General features: G+C 51.4%; 1 long non-coding RNA gene across 1 annotated transcript; it reads right to left on the minus strand.

Moving 5' to 3' along the window:
* Nucleotides 1-436: 436 nt before the first annotated feature.
* LOC309857680 lies at nt 437-5,122 on the minus strand. The gene is made up of 3 exons (XR_014307848.1): nt 4,980-5,122; nt 2,560-2,774; nt 437-679 (listed from the first exon to the last, which is right to left on the minus strand). It is a non-coding gene; the product is annotated as an uncharacterized lncRNA (long non-coding RNA).
* Nucleotides 5,123-21,124: the final 16,002 nt, after the last annotated feature.

The following is a 21,124-nucleotide window of genomic DNA, read 5'->3' on the forward strand; positions in this document are numbered from 1 at the left end:
ACGGTGAGGAGATATTTTGGGTTCTGAAGGAGTCAGAAAATACAGCAACACATTCTTGTCGTCCTTTGGAACCCAACCTATCTCTCCTCCATGTTGCTGTCTCTTATTTGTGGTGACAGGGATTTGTGAAGACAGACAGACCGGTCATCTGGTTCAATGGTCCACATCCTGAAGGTGTCTGATAACTCCCTCGTGCTCAAATTCAGGCTGAACGTCTCCAGGAAGAACACGATGTAGTCAATGCTGTGTGCTTCTGGCATAGCCCAGTTGGTGGCCCAGAATGTCCAGTGTGACATGTGGCCTCTTCCCGTGGTGCTGCTGACTCTGGTTCTCTGCAGGATGGAATTGAGAGCAGCAAGACTGAAGGTCTCTGGAAACGGGGGTGTGATCTAGGCAGGCATTGGTCTCCTGAGGGGTTTATCACAACTGGAGCTGAAGGGCAAGAAACTCTCTCCTCCAATGGGTCTCTTGCAGTAAAAATCATCGAGAATGGCTTGGGATTGTGATGTGGATTCTCAGCAAAGTGTCTCTCCCGTGCTCTCTTTGGGCTTTAACTTGATGTGCTGCTTTAGATTTCCTTTCATCCAGTGGAAAAAGAAGGGGTTTTAGGATGAAGTTTCAGGATGGGGTTTTCATTCACAGAGGCCTCTCTTTTCTTAGTTTCTGCAGTCTTTGGCATCTGAGAGAGGAAGAGTGAGAGAAATCAAATGTGAGTCTTGGTCAGATGCTACTGGTGGCTGAGCCTGGAGGGGTGGTGGCCAGGTGACAGAGGGCAGGAGCAAGCTGAAGGCCTCTCCAGAGGAGCAGCTGCAGGGGGAGCTGCACCCAGGCAGAGGGGGAGTTGAGAGCCCCAAGTCAGAAGTCATACCTTCACGAAACCGATAGGCAGCCTGTGTTGGAGGATGCAGGGGCCCCTGGGCTCCCCCAGCAGGGGGCTAGTGATGTCCCAGCTCAAAGCTGCTGTGAGCTTTTGCCAGATCCCAACTACCTCCTCCTCTGCAGCCACTTCCCCCTTGAGCCCCTCCATCAGAAGCCAAGTGATGGCTTGCCGACGCCTCCCGGGGAGGTGGGCACCTAGCACGCACCACGCGCGTTCCGAGACAGGCTGCTGCAGGAAGCAGGGGACCCGTGGCAGCCAAACACATCCCCTTTTCACCCTTGTCCCAGTCTTCTGAAAAGGAGGCCAGGCTTTGGAATGAGTCCTAGATTGGGAGAGCCCACAGGGGCCTATGAGTATCTCCAACTTCTTTTCTGCCCTGTGCAGAGGAGGAGCTGTGGCCCCAGGGGCTAAGGACCCCCGAAAGCCATGTGACCTGTGACTGAAAAGCCTGGGCTGAAAGCCAGGCTCAGGCCCTGTGCAAACCTGTGGTGGGGAGGGAGAGGACAGCCCCTGATCTGCAGGTGTGGGCAGGCAGTAGATACTGATGGTCACTTTTGGCCTCCCAGGAACAAGCCCAAAGGTGCTGAGGGAAGAGCCCGGGGAGGAGAAACCCCAAGGGGAATTCACAAAGGACAGCCTGGGTGTTATCAGGGACACTTCATTTTCCCTCAGGGACAACAAGGGTCTCTGAATGTTATCTCACACAGGATAGACCTTGGGGCATTTGTAGGAATAGTCTGAGTAGGTATAAGCTTCAGCAAAGTGTAAAGGGCACATGGAGAAGCATTCATGTTTGCTTTCTAGATTCTCATCCCTTCTTTCCCCAACTTTCCATAAGCGTAGAGCCTCTCATGGATTCCAGGGGTGTTCTGATGGGCCTGCAAATGGATAGATAGGAGAAGGAGTCCTGAGATTGTTTCCTGAGATGTTGTATAATGACACCATAGGATTCTTTTCTTTCAATCTGTCGTGGACCTGTCGGGGAGCTGGCAAGTCCTCGTAGTGACTTTGTGAACCATGGTTTTGATTGCCACAGGAAGCAAGAAACCTGAAATTCCTCAACCTCGATCAGGGAAGGGATCATGTTTTAGACACTGGGTTTCCAGGCAATATTCCTTCCTCATTGTATCGTGTATGATAGGGGCTGAGGAGAAGCTTGACCCACCAGCTGGGTCCCAGGTGAGGGTTCTGTGTCCACCTAGCTCAGATTTCCTGAACGTCCCAAGAGGAGAGTGCATGTGGCAGTGACTCATTGAGACCTCGGACCTGGGAGGAGGAGGCTTGGAATTGGAGAAGCAGGGAAGGAGGGCAAGGAAGCCAAGAAAGCGTGTGGTTTCTGGCAGAGCTCTAAGTGTTTGATGGGTGTAATAATGCTGCTCTGCTGAGGAGGGCCATGGGGCCTGCTTCGCCATGGGCGTGGAGAGAGGGGAGAGGGAATCCCAGGACAGCCCCGGCAGGAACACAGCAGAGTTGAGCTGCATCCCGGTGATGGAGACCAAGGGCCGGCAGGGTGGCAGCCCCCATGCGAAACCGGGGAAGCACCAGCTGTGGGAATGGCCGAAGGAGGGAGAGCAAGTGAAGAGACAGTGTGTGTTTGGTCGGGGGTGTTGGAGGGGTGGAGCTCTAATCAGCAGGAGAACAGTAGGAGTCCATGCCCCAAGCGCCAAAGGCATGATTACCTCTGGGCCCTAAGCTTGAAGACCAGGGAATCTGCATGCCAGTCTCCACTGGCCAAACTGCAGTATTCTCTTGGGAATCTTCTGTTTCATGACACGGAGGGCTTTCATGTGGCCATGGATTTGACAGCCATGCTGTCTGTCCCTCGAGTCCTCACCAGCATCACGCTCCAGCTTGGGAGGGTTCTTCATGCACATGGAAGCATCCAAAGCCAGTTCTGCAAGGAAAAGCACATCGACAGGATCCGCTGTGATTCATGATCTTTCTGGACCTCCACCTCCATTGATGTCAAAGAAGGACAGTGGCCAGAATGAGAAAGGCCGTCTGACAGATCACAGGCCCGTGGACACAGTTTGATTACTTCCGGTTTTGGCTCTCTCTCTCATACTCAAGTAAGGCTCACTGGGCCAGGAGGCCAACAGGTTCCCAATGGACAAAAGTGAAAGCACGAGAAACGATCGGTAAAAAGAAACAGTTCTGGGAAAGAGAAGTTTCCACACACAAGGAAATTGTGCTGGAAAGAGGCTGTACTCTTGTCGAGAAGAGACTGTAGAGCGCAGCAAAGTCTAGGTTGCAGGGAAGCCTTTCGGGGTCAACCAGGGAAGAGCACACTGGGGAATGCATACAACATGCATCAACATGGCCAGCGTTTCATACCTGTGCACTACGTATAATATACACACCGAATAGACAACATGTGTGTGACCTAAGATAGAAATGTCTGTGTCTGTATGTATATATGTATGTATAAGGGAGTCAGTGATTAATGAGGGATTTGCGGACAGGCCCAGAGCATTCTACCCCCGCTCTGCTCAGCTGCATCGAGTAAAAGAAAAGACACGGAATCCAAAAGAACGAGAAAAGCAGTGGTGAGAAACAGGTGACCATGGACATGTTCCATGGGGGAGTCGGTGGGAACAAGTCAGAGTAAAAGCATCTGCCCCAGCGTGTAATTGTGTATTCACCCCCAGCTGATAGGATGAAACCTAATCCCCCAGTGTGATGGTATGATGGGGTGAGCCTTTGGGAGGCAGCTCCTCCCCTAGAAGGGATTCGCGCCCTATAAAAGAGACCTCACAGGGTTCCGTCGCCTCTCTGCACTGTGAGGACAGAGCCAGAAGGCAGCCACCTCTGAGCCAGGAAGGCAGTGTCACCAGGCCCCGAATGTGTCCCTGTTTGATGGTGGTTCTGGCGCGCCTCCGGAACGGTGAGATACCGATTTCTGTTGTTAAGAAGTCAGCCTGTCTGAGGCATTTTTGTTATTATAAGCAGAGCGGACCAAGGAGCTGGCATGGAGCTTTTTTTCTTGCTCAGGCCTCCATGGGACGTGAGTCACAGAGAGAGGGAGGGGGCCAGCGGGTCGGGGCAGGACGGTGGGCGCCAAGGAGAAGTGACAGGCCGCAGGGAGAAGACAGTAAGGAGGGTGAGTGCTAAGGCCCTGGTCCGCGCTGGGCTTCCCCGAGCACTCACTGAGCTCTTTCTCCAGGGCCCTCCCTGGTGCCACAGTGCTGCTACTGATGTGGCCTCCCCCTGGGAACGGCATCTCCTCAGTTCTCAGGGAGGTCAGCTCCTGACCGAGGAGCCCCAAGGCACCCCAGGCTCCAGGAAGGGACTCTGAGTGCTGGTGGGGAAGGAAGACAGGATGCAGAGGAGGGTGGAAACGCTCAGTCTTCAGGACATCTGAGCAGAGGTGGATCCTGAGGAGCAGGAGGCTGGGCATGAGGCCCCGGAGATGAAGGGAGCAGATGGACGAGATGGAGGACCCGAAGAGAGAGTGACCTGTATACTTCATGGGGTAAAGTGGACCCTTCTCAGCTTAGAAAAGGAAAAAACAAAAATCAGTAGTACGCGGTGTTGCGAGGCCAGTATTTCTACAGTGTCTGTGAGCACCGAACAGGGCAGATGGGCTTGACGATGCTGAAGGAGAGAAAACTGGGCGCATGAGCCTTTCTGAGAAAGGCAGGCAGGATGGGGTCCGGGGATAGTAGATCTGCCTCAAACTGCTCTTCCCCACATGAAACAATGCCCTGACACCATTTCCAAGAGTTGAAACCCCACAGGCATCTGAGGATTCGATGTGACAAATTCATACATATTGTCATGCAATTTTGTTGCATCAGGGCCCCTATGAATTGTATTTCATGTTCCCAAGAACAATGAGACGGAGACCCCATTTTTTGTGGTTTTCAGTAAGCGGACTGAAGGGAAAATGCATGAGAAGAGGCGGAAGTTGGCCAGTTATACAGCCAGGAAGTGGCAAGGCCAGTACCTGGTTCAGAGCTGATACTGAACACCAGGCTCTTGCTCACCTTGCTGTATTGCAGCATCGTGGGGGCTCAACCTCATCCCATTGCTACCTGTAGCCACAAGTCTGTGATGACCAACACAGGGCCTAGAGCTTCCTAGTCACCTTCCCTCTCACCTCGGAGCAGTGGCGGTTGGTCCCCAGAACCCATGTTGGTGCCCAGGCTCCCGATGGCAGAGGAGAGGCTGAGCCTGGCTCTGTTGTCACCACGGTCCAAATGCTGGTCCAGCTGCAGTTGCAGGGAATCAGCCACCGGGGTGCTTGGCTGTGTCTGTGCCCCGGAACTTTGCACCTGTGCTCTTGGGAAAGTCAAGTTTCCACTGGATGGCCCTTGGTGACAGGGAGACTGCATCGGAGCTGAAGCGAGAAGAGATTTCAATGGGATCCATCCCAGGGCTCCTTAGCTGAGTGCTCTCAGAACACCCATGTCTGATGCCCCCGCCCCTCTGTGAGACCACCCTGGGAGCAGGTACAAAGGCAGGCATCATGGCTATGAAGGAGATGTCCCCATTGTCTCTGAGCCTGTGGATGCTGTGTTGGCAGGTGACCAGGCTGCAGAGTCCCTGAGGTGAAAATCACCCCCTGACTCCGCAGGGCCTTCGGATGGGCCCAGTAGCTCATGCCTATCATTCTGTTCATAGTAACCTTGGTGTGAGAGCCTAGAGAGAAGTTCCTGGAGAGTTCTCAGGGCTTGGGAGAAGGAGTTGTCCATGTGTAGTGGCAACAAAGAACGGGGGAAGAAGTTCAGCCTCGAGGCTTCAGGTACCCCTAGAAGAGGGAGTTGCGGAAAGGTAGCACGGGCCAACTTATGGGGCCTTTTCCCAGCTCTGAAGCCTTTTGAAGCTTCTCATCTGCAATTTCTGTCTGCCCTTCCGTCCGTCCACTCATCTGGATTCTATTGCCCCTTGGAGAATGCTAAATAACCGTGTGTTTCATTTGTGCCTCCCAAATTGCTGTAATGCTGAGGATGCCTGGTCTCTTTGGCCCTCGGGGAGGACGGGGAAACTCGGGAGAAGGTAGTCCTAGGGCGGAAAGGCTGTTACTGTCCACGTAAGGTTGAGGGACAAAACATTTCTTAGGCAGTTTCACTGTACCATATTGATCCAATAAGGAACATCATGGACTCCTTGCTGGCCCTAGCACATGTTTTGTTCAGCAGAGAAAGTCTCCTAACAGGGCCAATTTTTCTCCCAGAAGGGAGGTCCAGAAAATAGCCTGAGCGGGAAGAGACGGGAAGTGGATTTTGGCCTGCGCCCCTGTGTGAGCGTGGCCGGAAGGGGGTCACACACAGCAGGCTCCACGTTTCTGAAGATCCTGGAGAGGGAAACAACTCTTTGCTTTGCCCCTGAATGATGCCCGTAGCCACGTAAGGTGCACAGGCTGCTGCTCATTTAGAGGGCATTATGCCACCAAGAGTGGACACGTGACAGAAACCGTATCCAAGCTGGGAAAATATCACTGATGCTGCACAGAGGGTGAAAAGCCCACCATCCACGGGGGAGGAAAAGCGGGACTAGAGCTTTGGCTTCACTGAATCCATGGGACAGGGGACAGACAGGACTGGGTGCTCAGGATCTTCCATGTAAATGCTCCAGAGGAAGGCCAACACCCGGGGAGAATGAAATTTGAGCTCAGCAGAAACAGCACAGACGCTGCCCATAGGGAGCAGCCGCATAGCAGTGTGGAGACCAGAGAGCTTTCAAGAAGATACACAGGACGTACAAGTGGCCATAGAATTTCTTGGGTCTAAAAAGTCTCTTCTTGGAAATAAGAGGCCTGTTACCAAGATGCCTCCAGGTGAGAGAGCGGTGGCTGAGGTTTTGTCCCTTTCTCTCCATTTCTCCTCTCTCACCTTACTTGGTCCCAACAGCCTGCTGCTTGTGAGGGGGCAGGTGACACAGGAATAGTGTGGGACAGAAGGAAAGGAAACTTGTCTGACCCACATGATGCCTTTTCTTTTGAAGTAGGCTCCACATCCAGTGTGGATCAGAACGTGGGGCTTGAACTCAGAACCCTGAGAGGAGGACCTGAGCGCAGATCAAGAGCTGGAGGCTTAACCCCCGGGTGTCCCAGTGTTTTGAAAATAAAATCCAAGAGCATATTCAAACCAGTATGGGTCTACAGGGCCTGTTGGCAGGGATGCATCTCTCAGCCTATTTATGTTGCTGTATACAGAGAAGACAGGCTTCCTGGGACCCTCCCTTCCCAGGAAGTTTGTGCCCCTCACAATGGGGTTACTTACAATCTACATCCAGACCCTCGAAGGTTTCCTCCTTGTCACGTGTAGATGAGGCACTTGTACAAGGCCTCCAGGTGTCTGGCAGGTGATGGCCAATTGAAGAAGTCAAATGACATTCATCCAGAGAGTCCTGTGGGACGTCATTCTCTTCTACCACGGGCAGCTCCGTGCAGAGCCTCGAGTTACAGGGAGGACTGGAGATGCAACAGGAAGGCTGAGTCAACATGGAGTCCCAGTGGTTTAGGGCAGCGGGGAGGACGGTGTGGTCACAGAGAACAAACGGGAAGTCCCCATCAGGGGAGAGGAGCCATTCTGCCTCCCTCTGGGGAAGGGTGTGGATGAAGCAGGGATAGATCAGGGAAGGAGAGAGGGAACCAGAGCAAGAGGTGGTCAGAGCATGGCCAAAATGGGAGTTTAAAGGAAGAGAGTCTGAACCTCCCCAGTGCACCACCGTCCCAAAACAAACAGCACACTCAGAAAACAAGAAAAGCAGCACCAGCACTTTGGCCTACGTCTTGTTGAAATTTGCAGAAAGGAGCAAGACCACCCCAGGCTATGGCAGCATTGGAGATTCCTAGAATGCTTGTGTGTCCCACGAATTTTATTTTTTTTCTAAACAGTTGTCTTGCCATGAATTCCTACCCACGTCATAATGCAAAAGCAGCAGAGGTAGATGGCATCTTTGGCCTGATTTGGATCAAAGCGTGACCGTGAGAAGGCAAGAAGTCCAGTGTGCTTAATATACTTGCATCAGGGGACTGCAGACTCCAGGCTTGGGAGGGATTGAGAAAGGGGCTTATAGTAGTGCCCCAGAAAAGCAGAAACCATTGCTAATGGCCCATTTTGTGCATGTGAGAATGGGTGAGAGAGGCATATTTAGCAATTGCTAGATTTGCCTAGATCACCAGATGTCACCATTGAATTAAAGCCCATGAATCTTCAGAGTTACCTGGGGCATATCGGGTCTTGGTCTTCTACCTCCAAAAGATCATTGTGATTTTCTACAACTAAAGAGAGACAGGGCCAGTCACATTAAACGGAATGGCATCGGTACGTTAAAATAAAATATCCGCTGCAGCTAACACTCGGGCATAATTTTCCTTAATGGGGCAGAGGGTAGTGTGAGAGAAACCCTCCAGGAGGCCTCCGGGAGTGCCTTGGTAATGTGTCACGGTTTGCTTTCCTTAGGCCTCGGGCACGAGCTCCCTGATGTGGTGGGGCCACATGGAAAGAGTCTGTGTAGAGTGAAACGTGTGTTTTACCATGGATTCTGGGGGAGAGCTTGTCTGAGTTTTAAAAACGTACTGCGTCCTTCTCACCTTACCTTATCTCATGAGATGCTCTAGGTGTGATGGTTGAAAGGCATTTAGACATAGAGACCAGACTGATGGATTGAATCTGCAAACCCTCAAATCAAGAGGAATCTTGTGTGTACAATTCCTTCGAGTACACAGACGTGGGAGCCATGCATGGGGAGGGGGAATGGCCGGGCTCAGCCTTGCTCAGGGAACCATTCAAGCAAGCTGATGGCAGAGGTGTGGATGTCCTGATACGGCTGTGATGACTCACTGAATCAGAGCAGTCAAACCAGGGAAAGACAAAGCCAAAGATGCAGGTAAAGCTGACAGCATCTTTGAAAAGGGACAAAGAAAACAAGGTCCATTGTATGGGTATAAAAACGAGAGCCCTGGAGATGAGGAGAGACAGTTAATGGAAATCAGGAGCAAAGACACCTGCGGCGTTGCATCACAAATGTGTGTGGGTTGTGACATCTACCTTGACTCCAATGTCCTAACGTATATCAGAAGACATAAGCAGAGCCTGGGATGAGGAATGAAGGGCGGGTCTGTGCCTCACGTGATATCTGTGCTGTAAAGACTGGCCTAGCGCCTGACTGGGATCCCTATATCTACCCAACTCCTACACAGCAATGGCACATCTCAGCGTAAGCAGAGGTTGGAATAGCAAACATAAGGGGTCAGCGAGGGAGTCGAGTTGGAGCTTTCTCAGCTTGACAACGGAGGACTCACTAGCTACTTCCAGAGCAGAAGAACTGTCCATATCATCGAAGGAGTTTCTGTCAGCCCTCGTAGAGGTCCCATGCAGGTCAGCCAGGTCACGAAAGGCTGAGTGAGTCAAAGAGCATTGATCCAGGGAGTCCCATGGGGGATCCTGCTCTTCCACCTCTGGCAGACACAGACTGGGCCTGGGAGGGTGGGGAGATCAGAACATGAAAACAAGAAAAGGAGACACCCCATAAAACTACGCTTTCAGATGGGAGGCCGAGAAGTAGAGTCATAAGAAAGGAGCACAGCCACTACTCACCGCAGAAACTACCCTGCTGTTTCAGGGACAGAGTATGGCTGCTAGGGGGAAGTACAGATAGCCAGAGAACAGAAGGATCTCAGGGTAGAGGCGACAGATCTAAGCTTCTGAGCATCAAACTCTGAACCATGGTGGAATAGAAGTCGAGGCTCAGAGTATACATCGACCATTTTAAAGGTGGCTTCGACACTTTTGCATAAATTCTGTGGCTGTTACGTTTAGGGACCTAGTGAACACAGGATGCCTTTTCAAAGGCATCCTCAGCCTGGAGCGATCTCGTGTCCTCAGTGCCTCTTTCTCTAAGTACGGTGACGTGATATGACGTGACGTGACATGTTTCCTAGGTATTCTTTTTCTACAGTGTATCCTTAATGCGGTAAGACCGCGGAGGGAGACACAGCTCTGCCCCTCTCTGTGGATTTAGTGAAAGAAGAGAAGAGGGCAATGCTGAGAATCCCACCGACTAGTCAATTCATGCAGGTCAAGTGACTGCAGGTGACTGAAATGGAGGAGTCCAAAAGGAAAGGAGACGTGTAACACAGGGAAGACACACATCATGGTTCAAGGAGAGGGTTTGTGTTTGGAGAAGGGATGAAAGTGATAGGTTTGTCAGTTTCTATTTGTTCCTTAAAATAGTCCTTCAATTCACCACTGAAGGAAGGCAAGGTTCTTCAGAATTACCTGGGGCCTAGGGGGTCTTGGTCCTCTTCCTCAAAAAGATCATTAGGACTTCCTAGAAATGCAGACAGACAGGGCCAGTCACTTTGCACAGATCACCACTTGTACATTAGAACCAAGCATCGACTACAACTACCATATGGGGAGAATAATCCTTAGCGGGGCAGAGGAAGGCATGGAAGAAGTCCTCCAGGAGGCCTCAGGGAGTGTCTTGGGAATTTGCCACAGCGTGCGTTCCGCAGCCTTCGGGCCCGAGCTCCCCGTAGTGGTCAGGCCACAGACAAAGGGTCTCTGTACAGAGTGACACATGTGTTTTCCTACAGGTACTGGGGAACAGCCTCCCTCGATTCTAAAACCTTATTGCAAACTTCTCTCATTACCTCACCCCATGAGATACTCTAGGTGTGATGGTTTAAGGACATTTAGACAGAGACCAGACTGACGGATCAAATCTGCAAACCCACAAGCCGAACGGAATCTTTTGTGTACAATCCTTTGCGCTCCACAGACATAGGAGCCGTGCACGGGGAGAGGCAAAGCCCAGGCTCCGCTTTACTCGCGGGAAGCATCTAAGCCAGCTGATGGCAGAGGTGTTGATGGCCTCATACAGCAACGTTGACTCCGTGAAGACAGCCAACACAGAGCACACAGACAGTGGGGATGAGAGCAGTCAAACCAGGGAAAGGACAAATCCCCAGACCTAGGAAAGGCTGATGGCATCTCTGGACGGGCACGACAATTCAAGGGACATTGTATGGGAATGAAAAGGAGAGCATGGCAGATGAGGAGAGACATTTAATGGAAATGAGGAACGAAGACAGACACCTCAGCTTACGCAGCCGAAGGGAGTGTGAGTTGTCACATCTGCCTTGATTGCAATGTCCTAACTTCTGTCAGAAGCCCTAAGCAGGGCCTGGGATGAGGATCAAAGGGCAGGTGCATTTCTCAGCTGAGGTCTTTGCTGAAAAGGGTATCCCAGAGCCTGACTCTGATCCCCATGTCTACCGGGCTCCTACACAGCGGTGACACCTGTCAGCATAAGCGGAGGCTGGGATAGCAAACCTAGTGGGTCGGCCTGGTGGTCGATTTGGGGCTTTGTCAGCTGCACCATGGTGGACTCACTAGCTACTGCCAGAGCAGAAGAGTTGTCAATGTCATCAAATGAGTTTATGCCAGCCCTCGTAGAGGTCCCTTGCAGGTCAGCCAGGTCAGGAAGGGCCGAGTAAGTCAGATAGCCTCCATCCAGTGAGTCTCCTTGGGCGTCCTGCTCTTCCACCTCTGGAAGCTTTCTGCTGGGCCTGGGAGGGTTGGAAGATCTGACCGTGAAATCAAGGAAAGGAGACACCCCAGTATCCTACCGCTGTTAATGGGAGGCCGAGTAGTAGAGTCGTGAGAAAGGAACGCCTCCCCGCAGAAACTACCCTCCTGTTTCAGGGGCAGGGTATGACTGCTAGGGGGATGTACATATAGCCAGACAACAGAAGGGTCTCAGGGTAGAGGCTACAGATCTAAGCTTCTGAGTAACAAACTGAAGGATGGTAGAATAGAAGTCGTGGCTCAGAGTATGCATCGAGGGTTTGAAAGGTGGCTTCGACACTTTTGCATAAATTTTGTGGCTGTTACCTTCAGGGACCTAGTGAACCCAGGATGCCTTTTCAAATGCATCCTCAGCCTCGAGCGATCTCGTGACCTCAGTGCCTCTTTCTCTAACTACTGTGACGTGACGTGACGTGACGTGATATGTTTCCTAGGTATTCTTTTTCTACAGTGTATCCTCAATGTGGTAAGACCGAGGAGGGAGACACAGCTCTGCCTCTCTCTGTGGATTTAGTAAAAGAAGAGAAGAGGGCAATGCTGAGAATCCCACTGACTAGTCAATTCATGCAGGTCAAATGACTGCAGGTGTCTGAAATGGAGGAGTCCATTAATGAACGGAGACGTGTAACACAGGGAAGACACACGTCGTGGTTCAACGAGATGATTTGTGATTGGAGGAGGGATGAAAGAGATAGGTTTGTCAGTTTCTAATTGTTCCTTGAAATACAGTCCTTCAATTCACCCCTAAAAGAAGCCAAGTTTCTTCAGAGTTACCTGCGGCATAGTGGGTCTTGGCCTTCTTCCTCCTCATGATTCAGTTGATATTCTGGAAAGAAATACAGTCAGCACCAGTGAGTAATAAGATCCCCTCTTTCCATTAGTAATCCAGTGTCTGATGCAATCCAGGTATTCAGGTATGCATAATGTGGGGACAGATTTAGTGAAAGTAATATTGGAAGGTGCCCTCCCGCATTCCCTTGTGGTTACTGCCTGGATTTCGGAGACTGAGCCATTGTGTACGAGATCATCATGACAGTGTCCCCCGTCGGAAATCGGTGTACACACTTTAACTTCTCTGTCCTCACAGATTCTGGGAAGTAAGCCTCCCTCTGTCCTACAAGGAGTACTGCAGTATTCAGCCTCTCTCATCAGAGGCCGAGTTGCGGAAGCCTTCGTGGCACTTTTACACTGAGCCTGAAGAGATGGAAGGCAACTACAAACCCTCAACTTCATGTGAGTCTTTGGGGCTGCACAGAATGTTGCCCCAGTTCATGTGGGGTTGGGGGGAATGCTAAGGCTCAGCTGTGCTTCTGGAAACACACGAACACGGTATCAGTGGAAGTGCTTGTGGTGGGTTTTTGGAGAACCGTTTTGGAAGGCAAGCCATCCTAAAGGACTAGAGAATGGGGCTGAGAAGAGCAAAACCAGTTAACCTTGGACAAGAATGGCAATTGACTGCTTCAGGCTTGGGTTCCTCAAGGACCTGGCTCAGAGATGAAATGGACAGGTTATTAAAGGTGAGAAAAGAAATTTCATCCAAATGAGGTCTGACAGATACCTTCTCTTGTCCTCTTGCTGAGGTGAGTTGAGTGTGTGGTGCCTGACGTGGGCCCCGGGACCCGATGGAGAAGCCAGGGAGACATGGGCATGCCCTGGGAGTAGGAAGAGAGCAACGTCCCCAGACCCACCTGATGTCTGGGCTTAAAACTCAGTTCTAGAGCCCAGCTAAGGGCAGTATGTCTCTCCCAGGCCTGCCCACAGGGATGACCTCTCTGGGCACAGCAGAGGTCCGGGGTACAAAGAATAGGTGATCTGTGTGGGAGTCGTGTTCAGTTGGAGCTTTATCACCTTGACAATGGAGTACTCACTGGCCACTTGCAGAGAGGAACAGACTTGTGGGTTCTCCGGTGAGAAGATGGCGGAGCTCCTGTAAGGCCAGTAGGAGTCAGACATGTCGGGAAGCACTGAGTATGTCAGGTAGCGTTCATCCGGAGTGTCCCGTGAGGTGTCCTGCTCTAGCAGCTGTGTGGTGAGCCTGCAGGGTGGGGAAAACTGAACATTAACCTCAGAGGGATCTGAACGCTATGTCCTGTCTGGCTTTGACAGAAAGCAGAAGGGAGTGGTCCGGAAAGCAGAGAGGTTGAGCCATGAAAGAGAGAGAGAGAAATCTTCTTGTGTTTGTGCGACAAGGTGTGATTGTCACAGGGGTAGCAGATAGGAAGGACAATAAGTGCTCGCTATACAAGCCACCAAACTTGTGAAGAGACTGAATGATCTCTGTGCCGTCCAGCCATGACTCACTACGTACAGAGTCCCAGCATGGCGGCTTTCCCAACCCTTCATTCAAATGGCTTTGAGTTCGGCACGTAGTGGCCAAGCGGCGGCTGCTCCGGGGGTTAGGAGGCCGTCCCCGGGACCTCGGGCCGCAAAGGCCTCTTTCTCTCAATATTGTGGCGCGATAGAGGATGTTGTCTCGTGGCTATGATATTTTCATGCTATGCACACATGTCAGCATGCTAAATCGAACAGGCAGAAAGTAGACATGCAGGTCTGTCTAGAGCACAAAGTGGAGAATGAGTGAGGACAGTGAACCCTCTGACGTATTAGTTCTGACTTCGGGTTCCTCAACTAGAGAAGTACTTCAGAAACTGGGAGCAATCCAAGTAACACAATGAAGACCGAAAACGTGGTGAAAACGGATCATTTCTCATTGACCCAATGGGTAAGAGAGCTCTCTCTATCGAGCACTTTCTGCTTTTCCCTGGTTGCCACTTTGGAATTCATAGCCCCTAAGTATTCAGAATTACCTAGGGGCAACGGAGTCCTGGCCTTTCAGCCCCTCCTGATCCATTTGGTTGTCTGCAAATAAACAGAGAGGAGTTACAGTTAGAAGATTCCCCTTCACAGATGCCCACTCCTATGTCCCATGTAGCTCAGGGCAGAGCTACAAGCAGCGTAATTACAGGCAAGTGTGAGACAAATCATCCCACAGAGCTTAGGTAGGGCCCTGTCCACTGGGATTGCTCTCTTGAGTCATTCGACAAATGTCCCTGACGTGCCAGGCCATCCTCACAGCATCCTGTCTTGAGTCTGTGCAAACAACAAACCGATTCTTCTTCCCTGAGATTGTGGGGGAAGCAGTCCCTGGCTGCTTCCTAGAGGGTTGTTGCGGTTTTTAGGCTTTTTCCACCTGAAATGCTGTAGGTCAGTGGTTTAACGGAATCAGCCATTGAGATTAAAGGAATGAATGAAATCTATCCAGCATCAAACCAGAATAATCTTCCAAGCTGCAAAGAAACGGGCTGTGTATGGGGTAGGGAAGTTTCAGGATCCTGCCTTGCTTCAGAGAAACATACACTGTACGATACTCAGTGTTGTTTCTTCTTCTCCTGCTTCTTCTTCTTCGTCATCGCTGTCGTCGTCGTCCCCCTCGTGGTCGTAATTTTCTGTAAAGAAATCCAGAATTGTCCCTTCAGCTATTTCCCACATCACTGCTCTAAGCCCTGCGGCTCCAATGGCCCGAGAGACAGAAGTGACTTTGCACAACTAGGGAGTCTTCTGAGTTGAGGGCAGTGTCATTAGGAATTGCTGTGACCTGGGTTTCTGATCCATCAGAAAGGTGTCTCTGATTTGGAGGATCAGCACCACTGAACCTGGGCAACTATTTCTACGGTCTCTTGTTGTCCATATCAGGGGATGCTCGTCCAGGGTCAATCTTGACTTCGGCAAATCGTGTCGTGCAGCATGCCCCCAGTCCCACCGCACGCACAGACTCTGTGCATTCACGGCTGTCACACGGAGCCTCTTCCTTGTCTTCATGACAGGACCACCCCCTGTCCCCCATCCCTCCACCGGGGATTTCATGGATAGCCATGTGGGCTTTGGTGTCTTCAAGGGGACTCTGTCTATGAAAAGTGTTCCAGTCTCAACTGGGTTCCCACCTCCAAGTCCTACTGCATCCAGTACCTCATCCAACTCCACACTGTCAGGGCCTTTCTTTTAGGTGTGAAGTGCGTTCAGTAATTTTCCCATCTGGTGACTACAGTGGCAACAAGTTTGTTTGAAGTACATACCAGATGAGGGAACAGCTATGGAGAAAGGAAAACTCACTCTCTCCCCTAGGCTTAATACAGACCGGGCTGAGTCTGGGAAGCTCCCACTTCTGCAGGGATCCTTGCAGGCTAACAAGGATCCCTCCTGTCACATTCCCCTTTCCGGGCTCTAACACTGGCCGATGCTTCCTCCTACCCGAAAGGCTGTGTCCCCTCAGGGAGGCAGCAGACAGGTGGACCAGGGCGACGTGCCCCCCCGAGCATTGCTCCTCTCTGCTACCACCTCCCAGTCCTGGTCCTCTCAGGGCCCCACGTGCGATGGGGAACCCAGGACAGCCGCTGCCAAGAGTGTGAGGGCAGGCGGGGCGTCTCTTGGCAGCCCAGGGACTCGGAGCAGCACAGTGCAGTCAGGGGTCTGTGGCCATCTCACCTGGGCTGAGCTTTCGGGCAAGGCACTTGGCCAGCCTGCGTCCCTCAGCCAGTTGCCCTCGCAAGCCCTGCCCTTGGGGATGCTCAGCGCCATCATGGATGAGGAGGGCTTCCAGGTGCTGAACGAGCAGCTGGGAAACCTCTTCCCCTTCCCGCAGCTTCTTATATAAGCGGGTCAGTTCTTTCGCCTGATCTTGCATCAGCAGATGACATACCCTAAGTTGGGAGAACACAGAGAATGTTCTAAAATGCAAAGGTGTGAACAATAGATAAGAGCTTTCATAGAGATTTCTAGCAGAATTTCCCAATGAGCCCTCAAAGCTGGATTCTGGCCTGTGTGGTGACGTGTCTGTGGCAGAGAAAGTAGAAGGTTAATCCAGCCTTCCTCTGGATCAGAGTGTGCTCCTGTTCATGCCCTGGACATCCCGTGTATCTTTCCTCCTGACCTCCAGAGCTCGCTTCAGAGACATGCCCCTTCAGCTGCTCACTTGGGGCACACGCATTTCCCTGGAAAACTCCCTAGGGGGCAGCGTGCCGTGAATGGACACAGTGCCAGACCCAGAAGCGTGGACAGTTTGGCTGGTGTTAACTGGTGTGCCAGGAGAATGGCAGCGTCCAAAAGACAGCATTTGTGGGAAGAGAGGATGGCAGGCTGTCGTCAGCCAGGGCTGACCATGTGAAAGGTAAAGCAAGTGTTGGTCTCGTAAGATTGTTCATGTGCTCGCTGTGCCAAAGGTCACAAATGGTCCCTTGCCCCTTGAATTTGGTGATGTTGATATCCTTTTTTAAAAAGGTTTTAATTTTTAATTTATTCTTTAGCCTAACAGTCTTCATTATTTTTTCACCACACCCAGTGCTCCATGCAATCCGTGCCCTCTTTAATACCCACCACCTGGTACCGCAACCTCCCACCCCTTCGCCACTTCAATCCCCTCAGATTGAATTCCTTTTTTAAAAGAAAGAGAGAATGAGGCTCTGAGTCACTGGAGTCCATCGTTTACCAATCACTGTGGTCTAAATCGTCTTAGATATGTCTGTATAATGTGCCTGCCATGACGGTTTCTGCCCTTCTCTGGGCCCAGACTTGTTGCTGCCACCAGTCAGAGGGGCCCACGGCATCCCTCCAGCCTCCCACACAGGGCCCTCCTTACCTGAGCTTCTCAGGCAACGTGTCTGCCCGCTTGCCTTTCTCACACAGCACCTTCTCCCCCAGCACGGATTTGATGAGGTCGCTCGACTTTTCACACTCTGAGAAACAGAGATGCCTGCCTCAGTGGAAAGCTGGACATGCTGCTATGCCCGCTGCTTTCAAGGGAGGAGGCAGGCTGCACCCTAGGACAAATAGAACCTGGCAACCGGGCCGTGTGCTGGGAGCTCCACGCCTCATTGCGGAGTGTCCCAACTGCTAGACACTGGATCGCTCCCCGTTTTTGAGGCCAGGAAAGAGCAGTCCCGAGATAGAGAGAGGAGCTCCACTCCATGATTAACTGGTATTTGGCAGAGTCAGAATTCGTATCCCCCGAAAAGCCGCAATCTTGGCCACAGTAGCAAGCCTCGCTGCCTCTTCATTGAACACTAAGGAGGGACCTTAAGTCAAGCCCCCAGGATGCCAGGACCAACGGGCATCCCCTGAGCTGGGATTTCTATACTGCACAAGTGTCTCAATGGTAAAGCGTCAGCCAGATACACCAGTGTACACTAGAAGGCAGGAACCCAGAGAGACGTGAAAGGAACATGGCCAAATCCTAATCACATTTATGGAAGTAGAAGCAGTAGAATTATGAACAGAGTTTACATGCTTCCAGGCTTTGCTATGAGTGCTGTACGAGAATTTCCTCAGTATTCATTGTGACTGAGAGAAGTAGACCGCAGGACGGTAGTAGTCTAAGAGACAGGGAAACTGAGGCAGAGGAAGATTAGGCAGCAGGGATTTGAGTCCAGGCGGACTGACCCAGAGCCCATGCTCTTCATCCCTCTGCTGAGTTACCTCCACCCCAAGCCCTTGGGTGGTAACTGTTTTCATCATCTTCACAACTGGCTTCCCTCAGTTAGGTTATCAGTTAGGTTTATCAGGAAAGTTGTAGACAAAACTTGGCTTGTCCTTCCATGAAAGGTCATCATCTCTTCACTTTCCTAAAGAGCAGGTTTCAATTCATTCTTTTTGCCGCCTCAGTTGTTTTCAATTCCCTTCTGTATGGAAGGCAGAGTGTGAGCAAATGGCAAAAATTCAGCCTCAGGACTCCTTCCCGTCATTGGGTTGTGCGCGTGCCCCGATCTCTGGGTTCCTTCTGTCTCTGAAGCCCCGTCCTCATGAACAGGCAGCTGAGCTCCCCAATTCAGCCTGCCTGTGGGAGAGGGCCTAGCGCACCCAGTGGCTTGGGCGGTGTCTGGGGCTGGTGTCCCCCTCTCACCCTCATTCTCACTTGGCCAAGCATCTGGTGGCCTCGGCCTGGGCCTGCTGACTTTGGCGCGTCACTGAAGGTTCTCCAGCTCAGGGGTAGAGAGAGGGGGTCGCACAGATTGTCTTATGTTCCCCCAAATGCTGCCAGCCTTACCACCGGGCTTCAGATGTCCTGCGTGGGCTTGGAAGGGAAAAGCATAAGCACGGGTTCCCTCTCACCTGGGGAGTCCCTGTGTGGATGGCGTCCCTCATGGATACCGCAGTTTCGGGGAAGGCAGGCCCCACTTCCTTCTCCTTGACAGCACGTAGTGTCACCCGCTGTAGTCCTCCCTCCTCCCCACGACCCCGGTGCCGCCTTGACCATCAGCATATTTCCTCAGTGCAGCCAGCTCGGTGCTTTGCCGGTGGGACACCCGAGAGCCGAGACCTGATGGAGTTCCTTAGTCCTACGGCAACTGAGATGAAGGACTGCTACAGGACAGACAGGGTCCTCACAAGACCAGTCATCTCTGGGTCTGCCCCAGGAGTCAAGAACTGGGATGGAAACTCTAAGCCACCCTATAGGTCACTGCTAACATGGGGAGGATGCTAACATACTTGTCTTTGGTTTTCCCATCCTCAGCTAACAGAGGGCAAATTCCCACTTCACCTTTCACGGACTGTGGTCAGAATGAAATTTGTGTTGTCACTGGAAATGGGGGAGAGAGCATCTGGAGAGGCTTTGCATTTCTCAGAAGGAGAACACAGAGCTATGGCTTTGGGGACCAAGACTTGGCAGGACTTACTGTATTTCCGCAGTTGGTTGGCCAGGGAGTAGGCCGTCGCTTCGGATACAAGGAATTTTTCCTTGAGGTCTAGGAAGTCCTGGGTGGATTTTTCCAGCTGTGACCGAAGCTGCCAGTTGACTTCCTGGAGGCTGCTTTCTGCCCCTGCCTCGGACAGAGGGCCAGGATGGGCTGCCATGGCGACCCGTGGCAGTAGAGATAGAACTGGGGACCAAAAAGCAGAAACCCAGACTCACGGTGGGTTAAAAACCAGTGACGCCAAGTTGGTTTAATCAGGACTGAGGGGTGAGGTTACAGGAATCCTTTACTTACTGTTGGGAACAATTGGAGCAACAGCCCACAGTACTTGAGAGACAACCAAGGTTCAAGATGCCAGAGGTGGGAGCCAAAGGCACTGCTCGTATCTCCGACTCCAACCGGAATGACCGAGGGAGCACCCAGAATGCCAGCTACTGGTCTGCACCAGCACTAACTGAATAGAATGTCCAGGGTGTCAGTGGAACCTGGGGAGCCCCTGCCTTCCAGTTGCCGAGGGGCCATGCTGATACACAAGGCTGCCTGGTCTCCCGTGAAGGTGACCGCTGATGGGGCCCACCCCTCAGTGGTCACTGTCAGTCGTTGTCTACCCTTGTGCTGATTCCACAGTTTCCCTCTCTTTCCAAAACAGTGTCTCAGCATAGTGCTCATTATTCGTTCCCTTATGTGTGTAGAATAACGTCAGGCAGAAATAGCGTCCCACGGAGTTTTCTTTGTTCTTTTTCTTTCTCTTTAATTCTTGGAGAGAGAAGGGGGGCATGGGTAGAGGGAGAGTATGTGATAAGGGGCTCGGTGTCAGAACCCGTGAGACCTTGACCCGATCCTAAACCAGGAGTCAGATGCTCAACCAAAGGAACTACTCAGGCGCCCTTCGCAACAGGTGTTCTTAGGGGCTCTCCTGAACTCATCCCACTTCTCAACAGCGGTTCAACAGATCTTAAGGCTTTTCTAGTGAGGGAAATGTCTGAAGTCAAAGCCTATCTGGATGTTCTTCTCCAGGTCTTCTCTAGGTTTTTTTCTCTAGCCATTAAAATACAAGAGAAACATGATAGCAGTTTAGCCATCTTTAGTTGCTTTGTATTTGAAAAGGTTTTCAAAGTATTCGGCCTTCCTCCATTTACAATACTTTCTTAGCATGTATGTAGTAAATAAAGCTTTTTTTTACAGCAAAAACTAAACAAAAGAAAGCAGAAAACAACGATGAAAGAGCCCCAGACAGATGAAAATAAAAAGCCCCCAGGAAAACAGCAAACAGAACCCAGACTTAGTGTATGCAATGAATCTTGCAAACTGTTTCTGGGGCCCCTGGGGGCTCATCTGGTTAAGCGACTGCCTTTGGCTCTGGTGGTGATCCCAGAGGCCCGGGACCAAGTGAGGCATCAGGCTCCCAGCTCCATGGGGAGTCCGCTTCTCCCTCTGGCCTTCTCCCCTCTCGTGCTCTTTCTCACAGTCTGTGGCACGCTCCGCTCCCCTCCAATACATAAATAGATAAAGTCTTACAAAAGGAGGAAAAGAAAGGGAAGAAAACGGTTTCCTGTCCCAAGTCTGTCAGTATTCTTCTTACTGCAAGTCTGTGTTAGGTAGACTTGTTTTCCCATTAGGTGCACATTTCATTTCCGTTTCCTTAGCTATTTACCTAAGAGTGGGATTGCTGCGTCATACGGGACCCTGTGTTTAACTTTTTGAGCCACTGCCAGCCTCTTTTCCAAAGCAGAACAGGGACACCCTTTTACATTCCCACCAGGAATATGTAAGAATTCCATTTCTCTACAAGCTTCCCGACACATGTATTGATTGTCTCTTTGCTTGAAGTCATGGTAGTGGGGCTGACGTGGGATCTCACTGTGCTTTAGATGTGTATTTCCCTAGGGACTAATGAAATTGAGCATCTTTTCCTGTGTTCATTGTTGCAATGGTATTGTCCTTTTGAGAAAGTCTACTCAAGCTCCGTTCCCCATTCCTATATTGGCTGTCTTTTTACCAACTGCTTAGTTATAGGA

The sequence above is a fragment of the Mustela nivalis genome (assembly GCF_964662115.1).
Source record: "Mustela nivalis genome assembly, contig: HAP1_SCAFFOLD_1084, whole genome shotgun sequence".
In the NCBI taxonomy this organism is placed as follows: domain Eukaryota; kingdom Metazoa; phylum Chordata; class Mammalia; order Carnivora; family Mustelidae; genus Mustela; species Mustela nivalis.